We start from the raw sequence: 8,397 nt of genomic DNA, 5'->3' as shown, positions 1-8,397 counted from the left end.
ATGGATGTGGACGATATGTGGTTTCAGCAGGACGGTGCCACTTGCCACACAGCTAACGAAAAAATGGCTCTTTTGCGCAACAAATTCAATGGCCGTGTTATCTCACGTAATGGCGATGTCAATTGGCCGTCAAGATCATGTGATTTGATACCGTTGGACTTTTTTCTTTGGGGTTATTTGAAAGAAAAGGTATACGTCGATAAGCCAGCAACAATTCAAGAGCTAAAGGATGAGATAATTCGGCACATTAACGGCATAGAACCTCCATTATGACTCAGCGTCATCGAAAATTGGGACCATCGGATGAAGGTGTGCCACCGAGGTGGCGGCGCCCATTTGGCCGATATTTTGTTCCATACATAATTGAGTAATACCAATATATCATAATAAAATAAAATTACAATAATTTCCTAAATAGTTTGTGTTTTATTCAAAATCAACATCGGCCCTTGAAATTTTAACCACCCTAGAATGTGCTTCGAGAGCTAAATTAATTTCAGTTAACATACGGGTAAGAATTAAATCTTGATTTTTTTCGTGAGTGTCATTTTGCAGAAATTTTATTCACGCACATTCACAAACCGATTTTATTACCCACGCACGACATATTTCTTTTAGTCCAATTCACAAGGGTTGAATTGGAGTTTGTTCACGCGTAAATACTTCTCCTAAAAATATGCAACACTATACTTTTCTTTGGAATATCGATACTAGCTAATATATTTCTTTAGAAAACTTTTTTTGATTATAATGTCAGAAGCTTTTAAAATCGTCCGACCCGCAATGAACCGAAATCGCCAAGTATTATGAAGTCTGTAGCAACAATTGGCCATAACAAAGGCAGTCTCGTATTTGAACTGAAGTGAACAACTACGGGTAAAAGGTGTGAGTGTGTGTAATGGATTAATAACATAAGAGTGTTTATACAAATGAGAGATTTTCTATTTAGAGTTTTGGTGGTACTCAGATCGAATGATGATTATGTTGCACATGCAGTAGTCAAATAATGCAATGAAAACAGAGAGTAAAGAGTGCATCGAGTATTTAGTATAAGTGCAAAAGCAATATCTTTTGGCATATAAAAGCAAATAAAATAATAATCGCAGTATTTTTTTTTTGAAAGTTTGATAATTTTTATAACAATTTCGCAACAAAAAAAAAGCACCATAAATGTTGGTACAAGTACAAAAGTAATTAGAACAACAAATGATCCCCTACTTCTGACGTATATGACATACACTCAAAACAATTTAACGTATTCATTTGTTTCGTGTATTTTCGAAAAATGCTAAACACTGAAAAAAAAACAACAACAATAAAATAAAAATATATCCAATTAAAACTATAATAGAAATGGGGTCAATTAATTTTTAATTCACAAAACTAATTGAAAATTATCTTTAATGCCCTATTCGTGTAATTCGTTTTAGTTTCGTATTTTTTCTATTTTTGAAAGTTCGTTTCGTTTATATGAGAATAAAAATGGCATTAACTCAATTCGTGATTTAATCGAAAAAATTGTTTCCGTGAAAGTTATTTAAAATAAGCAGAAAATATCACTAAACTATTTCCAATTAAAGAATTTGAAAAGTTGAAACTTGAAATCACCATCACCATCATCCGCAATAAAATTAATTGGGTTGCGCGAATTTTTTTAAAGCGGTTTTCGGTTTATCCAGAAATAAAATTTTTTTTAAAACCTGTAATCGGTTTTTATTTTGCCCAAAACCGGTTAAACCGATAAATAAAATAACCAGTAAGGAAACTCTAAAGTCGGGCGGGGCCGACTATATTATACCCTGCACCACTTTGTAGATCCAAATTTTCGATACCATATCACATCCGTCAAATGTGTTGGGGGCTATATATAAAGGTTTGTCCCAAATACATACATTTAAATATCACTCGATCTGGAAGAATCTGATAGACTTCTACAAAATCTATAGACTCAAAATTTAAGTCGGCTAATGCACTAGGGGGGAACACAATGTTAGTAAAAAAATATGGGAAACGTTTAAATCTGAAGCAATTTTAAGGAAACTTCGAAAAAGTTTATTTATGATTTATCGCTCGATATATATGTATTAGAAGTTTAGGAAAATTAGAGTCATTTTTACAACTTTTGGACTACGCAGTGGCGATTTTACAAGGAAAATGTTGGTATTTTGACCATTTTTGTCGAAATCAGAAAAACATATAAATGGGAGCTATATCTAAATCTGAACCAATTTCAACCAAATTTGGCACGCATAGCTACAATGCTAATTCTACTCCCTGTGCAAAATTTCAACTAAATCGGAGTTAAAAATTGGCCTCTGTGGTCATATGAGTGTAAATCGGGCGAAAGCTATATATGGGAGATATATCCAAATCTGAACCGATTTCAAGCAAATTTGGCACGCATAGTTACAACGCTAATTCTACTCCCTATGCAAAATTTCAACTAAATCGGAGCAAAAAATTGGCCTCTGTGGGCAAATGAGTGTAAATCGGGCGAAAGCTATATATGGGAGCTATATCTAAATCTGAACCGATTTTGCTGATATTTTGCAAGTTTTTCGAGACTCATAAAATATTCGGATGTACGGAATTTGAGGAAGATCGGTTGATATACACGCCAATTATGACCAGATCGGTGAAAAATATATATGGCAGCTATATATAAATCTGAACCGATTTTTTCCAAAATCAATAGGGATCGTCTTTGAGCCGAAACAGGACCCTATACCAAATTTTAGGACAATCGGACTAAAACTGCGAGCTGTACTTTGCACACAAAAATACATCAACAGACAGACAGACAGACAGACGGACAGACAGACGGACAGACAGACAGACGGACATCGCTAAATCGACTCAGAATTTAATTCTAAGCCGATCCGTATACTAAAAGGTTGGTCTATGATTACTCCTTCTTGGCGTTACATACAAATGCACAAACTTATTATACCCTGTACCACAGTAGTGGTGAAGGGTATAAATATGGGAAACGTTTAAATCTGAAGCAATTTTAAGGAAACTTCGAAAAAGTTTATTTATGATTTATCGCTCGATATATATGTATTAGAAGTTTAGGAAAATTAGAGTCATTTTTACAACTTTTGGACTACGCAGTGGCGATTTTACAAGGAAAATGTTGGTATTTTGACCATTTTTGTCGAAATCAGAAAAACATATAAAGGGTGATTTGTTAAGAGCTTGATAACTTTTTTAAAAAAAAAACGCATAAAATTTGCAAAATCTCATCGGTTCTTTATTTGAAACGTTAGATTGGTCCATGACATTTACTTTTTGAAGATAATTTCATTTAAATGTTGACCGCGGCTGCGTCTTAGGTGGTCCATTCGGAAAGTCCAATTTTGGGCAACTTTTTCGAGCATTTCGGCCGGAATAGCCCGAATTTCTTCGGAAATGTTGTCTTCCAAAGCTGGAATAGTTGCTGGCTTATTTCTGTAGACTTTAGACTTGACGTAGCCCCACAAAAAATAGTCTAAAGGCGTCAAATCGCATGATCTTGGTGGCCAACTTACCGGTCCATTTCTTGAGATGAATTGTTCTCCGAAGTTTTCCCTCAAAATGGCCATAGAATCGCGAGCTGTGTGGCATGTAGCGCCATCTTGTTGAAACCACATGTCAACCAAGTTCAGTTCTTCCATTTTTGCGGCAACAAAAAGTTTGTTAGTATCGAACGATAGCGATCGCCATTCACCGTAACGTTGCGTCCAACAGCATCTTTGAAAAAATACGGTCCAATGATTCCACCAGCGTACAAACCACACCAAACAGTGCATTTTTCGGGATGCATGGGCAGTTCTTGAACGGCTTCTGGTTGCTCTTCACTCCAAATGCGGCAATTTTGCTTATTTACGTAGCCATTCAACCAGAAATGAGCCTCATCGCTGAACAAAATTTGTCGATAAAAAAGCGGATTTTCTGCCAACTTTTCTAGGGCCCATTCACTGAAAATTCGACGTTGTGGCTCGTTAGTAAGTCTATTCATGATGAAATGTCAAAGCATACTGAGCATCTTTCTCTTTGACACCATGTCTGAAATCCCACGTGATCTGTCAAATACTAATGCATGAAAATCCTAACCTCAAAAGAATCACCCTTTATATGGGAGCTATATCTAAATCTGAACCAATATCAACCAAATTTGGCACGCATAGCTACAATGCTAATTCTACTCCCTGTGCAAAATTTCAACTAAATCGGAGTTAAAAATTGGCCTCTGTGGTCATATGAGTGTAAATCGGGCGAAAGCTATATATGGGAGATATATCCAAATCTGAACCGATTTCAAGCAAATTTGGCACGCATAGTTACAACGCTAATTCTACTCCCTATGCAAAATTTCAACTAAATCGGAGCAAAAAATTGGCCTCTGTGGGCAAATGAGTGTAAATCGGGCGAAAGCTATATATGGGAGCTATATCTAAATCTGAACCGATTTTGCTGATATTTTGCAAGTTTTTCGAGACTCATAAAATATTCGGATGTACGGAATTTGAGGAAGATCGGTTGATATACACGCCAATTATGACCAGATCGGTGAAAAATATATATGGCAGCTATATATAAATCTGAACCGATTTTTTCCAAAATCAATAGGGATCGTCTTTGAGCCGAAACAGGACCCTATACCAAATTTTAGGACAATCGGACTAAAACTGCGAGCTGTACTTTGCACACAAAAATACATCAACAGACAGACAGACAGACAGACGGACAGACAGACGGACAGACAGACAGACGGACATCGCTAAATCGACTCAGAATTTAATTCTAAGCCGATCCGTATACTAAAAGGTTGGTCTATGATTACTCCTTCTTGGCGTTACATACAAATGCACAAACTTATTATACCCTGTACCACAGTAGTGGTGAAGGGTATAAAAATCAGTGAAAATGAGTTTTAAACATTTATGTTGTTGTAAAAAAAAACACATTAAAAATTGACTAGAGAATAATTCTTACTGTACTTTAAGTGTGATATAATTTTTAATGTTGTGTTTTCTTTGAAATAATAACGAGATTTTGTATATACTTTTATGAAATTCTATACTCAGGCTATTTTCTTTTAGCACTGGATACCCTAGGTAGTCACGGACTAAAATAAAAGAGTACTCGCTTATCCACGGCATCTCCAAAAAATATGCAACACTGTCATCAGCTGTTTAAAAACAATCACAGAAAACAAGTGAAATCTTGCAATGTATGAAATGCCCAAGTAGTAATAAATATTTAATGCTGCGGTTATTTATGACATTTTGAATTTCATATTATTCGATAAATTAGTCACAAGAAAATGCTATTGTGATTCGAAAAAGCGTCACTTCAAAATGCAATTTGGCTACGCCGACGCGACTTGCACTGATGAGATATTCTGGATAGAACACCAGCGCAACGATGTTCTGGATAGCCCATGCAAATGTTGAATCCAGTGCTATAAGAAAACATCCCTACTGAAGATATGTTATATGTCGGTCATCAGTGCATTGTAAATGACACATAATTTATCGGCCTTCTTTGCAGTTTTATCAAAGAGTAACCGGTTATCTGGAATACAGATCTACCATTTCAACAGCCGTTGCACTGAATTTGAATCCCTTCTTAAGGAGTGATCCGAATTCAGTGTTTTGGATGTGTACATTTGGAACATTTTTAATGTTTGTGAATTTTGCCAAATAAATAATTTTTATAATTTTGTCTAGAACGTTTGACCTCAAATATCTTCAAAAATTCGCATTTTTTTTTCAAAAAGGTATTTTTTTTTTGCCAAAATTTAAATAATTTGTACCGATTTTGTTTTTCTTAATTCCTACTCTGTTTTTAACCTACTTGAAACTAAAAAAGTTGAAATTACACATTAAATATATGAAAAAAACTGGGTTATAAAAGATTGCATTAAGTGATTTTAAGGTAGAATTTAGCGTGGTTTCAAAAGACGAACGGACGGACATCGCTAGATTGACTCAGAGGTGGGGTTTCAACTAAATAATTGGTCTCATAATATGTAAGGAGGTTTGTTATCAAAATTCTAGATGAATTTTAGAATTTAAAAAAAAAAAAATCATTTGCAAACATTTTTAACTATTAACTATAACCCGATTCTTTGGTCTGCAGGTTAACAAAATGTATCATACACTCATATGGCTGAAACAAATTTTGACCCTGGTACTGTAGAATGCTGCTTGATATACTTTAAAAAAATTGTTTCTGAAGTGCACGGGACTTCACATGTTATATTTATCAGAGTATTTCATACGCTGCTATAGTTGTTGTTGAATTTCAACTTTTGTATATTGCCCAATGATAAGATACTGTGTAACTTATATTGTTGGCATAATACTACCTACGATAAACGTTCGAGCTCACTATTTAAAAGAGGGCAGTGGAGAAGTGAAAGTGTGGAAATGTCAACAATAATGATCGTTAGAATTTCAAATATTACTGCTATCTAATTAACGCAATAAAAACTACGACAAATACAAACAAAAGAAATGGAGTAAATAAGATACACAAAAATTGTGGTAAGTACGGCCTGGCCGAAACTTATACACCCCCTTTCAGTCGGATCTTCTGACAAAAATGGGGTATAATATGATACCCTTCACCACTTTGTAGATCCACATTTTCGATACCATATCAAATCCGTCAAATGTGTTGCGTGCTATATAAATATAAAGGTTTTTGTCCCAAATACATACATTTAAATCTGACTCGATCTGAACGAAATTTGTTAGATTTCTATCAAATCTATAAACTTAAAATTTAAGTCGGCTAATGCCCTGGGGTGAAACACTATGTTAGTAAAAAAATATAGGAAACATCTAAATCTGAAGCAATTTTTAGGCAACAGTGTATTTATGATTTAAGAGGGCAGTTCGGAAACTTCTTAGCCTAGCACAAAAAGCGCGGTATAAACAGAAAAAAGTTAAGTGTATTGGAAACTTCCATCTCTGTTATGAACACATGTTAAATTTTGTTTCGATCTGGCAACTCCTTCATTATAGAAACAGGTGTTCAAAAAAGACGCATTCGCAATTTATTTACAATGGAAAAATTAGAAATGCGCGCTGTTATTAAATATTTACATAAAAAAGGTTTATCGGGACAAGAAATTCATAATGATATGGTGAATGTGTTAAGTGAAAGTGCTCCTTCATATGCAACAGTAAAAAATTGGGTTGCTGAATTTTAACGTGGTCGTACAAGCATTGAAGATGAACCACGTAGTGGACGACCAAAAACAGCAACAACAACAGAAATTGTAGCCAAAGTGATATGGTATTAAATGATCGATGAATAAAAGTGCGTGAAATTGCTAATATCATGGGCATCTCAAATGATCGAGTCCATTTAATTTTGCATGAAGAACTACAGATGAAAAAGCTTTCTGCAAAATGGGTGCCGCATTTGTTAACAGTCGATCAAGAATGAACATTTCTCAAGCTTGTTTGGATCGTTTTAAGCGAAATAAAATGATTTTTAGGCGTCGTTTCATAACTGTTGATGAGACATGGATCCACCACTATACTCCAGAGACAAAAGAACAATCCAAACAATGGACTGAAGCTGGAGGAATTGCCCCAAAGAAGGCAAAAACAATTCAATCGGCTGGTAAGGTTATGGCAACGGTTTTTTGGGACTTCAAAGGTATTTTATTGATTGACTATCTGCAAAAGGGTAAAACAATAAATTCAGAGTACTATTGCAACCTTTTGGATCAATTAAATGAACAAATTCGTGAAAAACGTCCTGGCTTACAATACAAAAAAATAATTTTTCATCAAGACAACGCACCAGCGCACAAGAGTGTTTTACAATGGCTAAAATCAACGAATTAAAGTACAAGTTGCTTGACCGCCCACCTTATTCTCCTGATTTAGCTCACAGTGACTTAATTGTTCCCAAATCTAAAAAAATTCCTTGCTGGCAAGATGCAATTACAGTTGTAAACCACTATTTTGAAGACCTTGAGGAAAACTATTTTAATCAAGGGATAGAATTGCTAGAAAAGCGTTGGACTAAGTGTATTGAAGTTTAAGGAGATTGAAAAATATTGAAAAATAAAAATATTTTTGAAAAACTAACTATTCTGTTTCATTGGTAGGATAAGAAGTTTCCGAACCGCCCTAGTATAGATCGATAGAGATGTATTAGAAATAAAGGAAAATTTAAGTCATTTTTGAAAGTTTTCGACTTAGCAGTTGGTATTTTGGCCATTTGTGCCGAAATAAGAAAAACAAATATATGGGAGATATATGTAAATCTGAACCGATGTATGGCATGTATAGTTACACTGTTAATTCTACTCACTGTGCAAAATTTCACGTAAATATCACTACAACTCTGGCCTCGGTGGTTATATGAGTGTAAATCGGGCGAAGAATA

General features: G+C 34.8%; 1 protein-coding gene across 2 annotated transcripts in view; it reads left to right on the top strand.

The window, feature by feature from the left end:
* Positions 1-824: 824 nt before the first annotated feature.
* The window catches only part of LOC142233843 (low density lipoprotein receptor adapter protein 1), a 60,756-nt gene continuing 53,183 nt past the window's right edge, over positions 825-8,397 (top strand). The window contains exon 1 of one of the 2 annotated variants that reach the window (XM_075304907.1): positions 825-885. The gene's annotated coding sequence lies outside the window, so the exon portion shown is untranslated. Of the gene's footprint in view, positions 886-6,285; positions 6,534-8,397 lie in introns of those variants that run through there. The other variant, XM_075304909.1, reaches the window with a different exon arrangement.

The sequence above is a fragment of the Haematobia irritans genome, chromosome 4 (assembly GCF_050003625.1).
Source record: "Haematobia irritans isolate KBUSLIRL chromosome 4, ASM5000362v1, whole genome shotgun sequence".
NCBI lineage: Eukaryota > Metazoa > Arthropoda > Insecta > Diptera > Muscidae > Haematobia > Haematobia irritans.
Note: the sequence above shows the minus strand (reverse complement) of the source record. Positions and strands in the feature narration are given on the sequence as shown.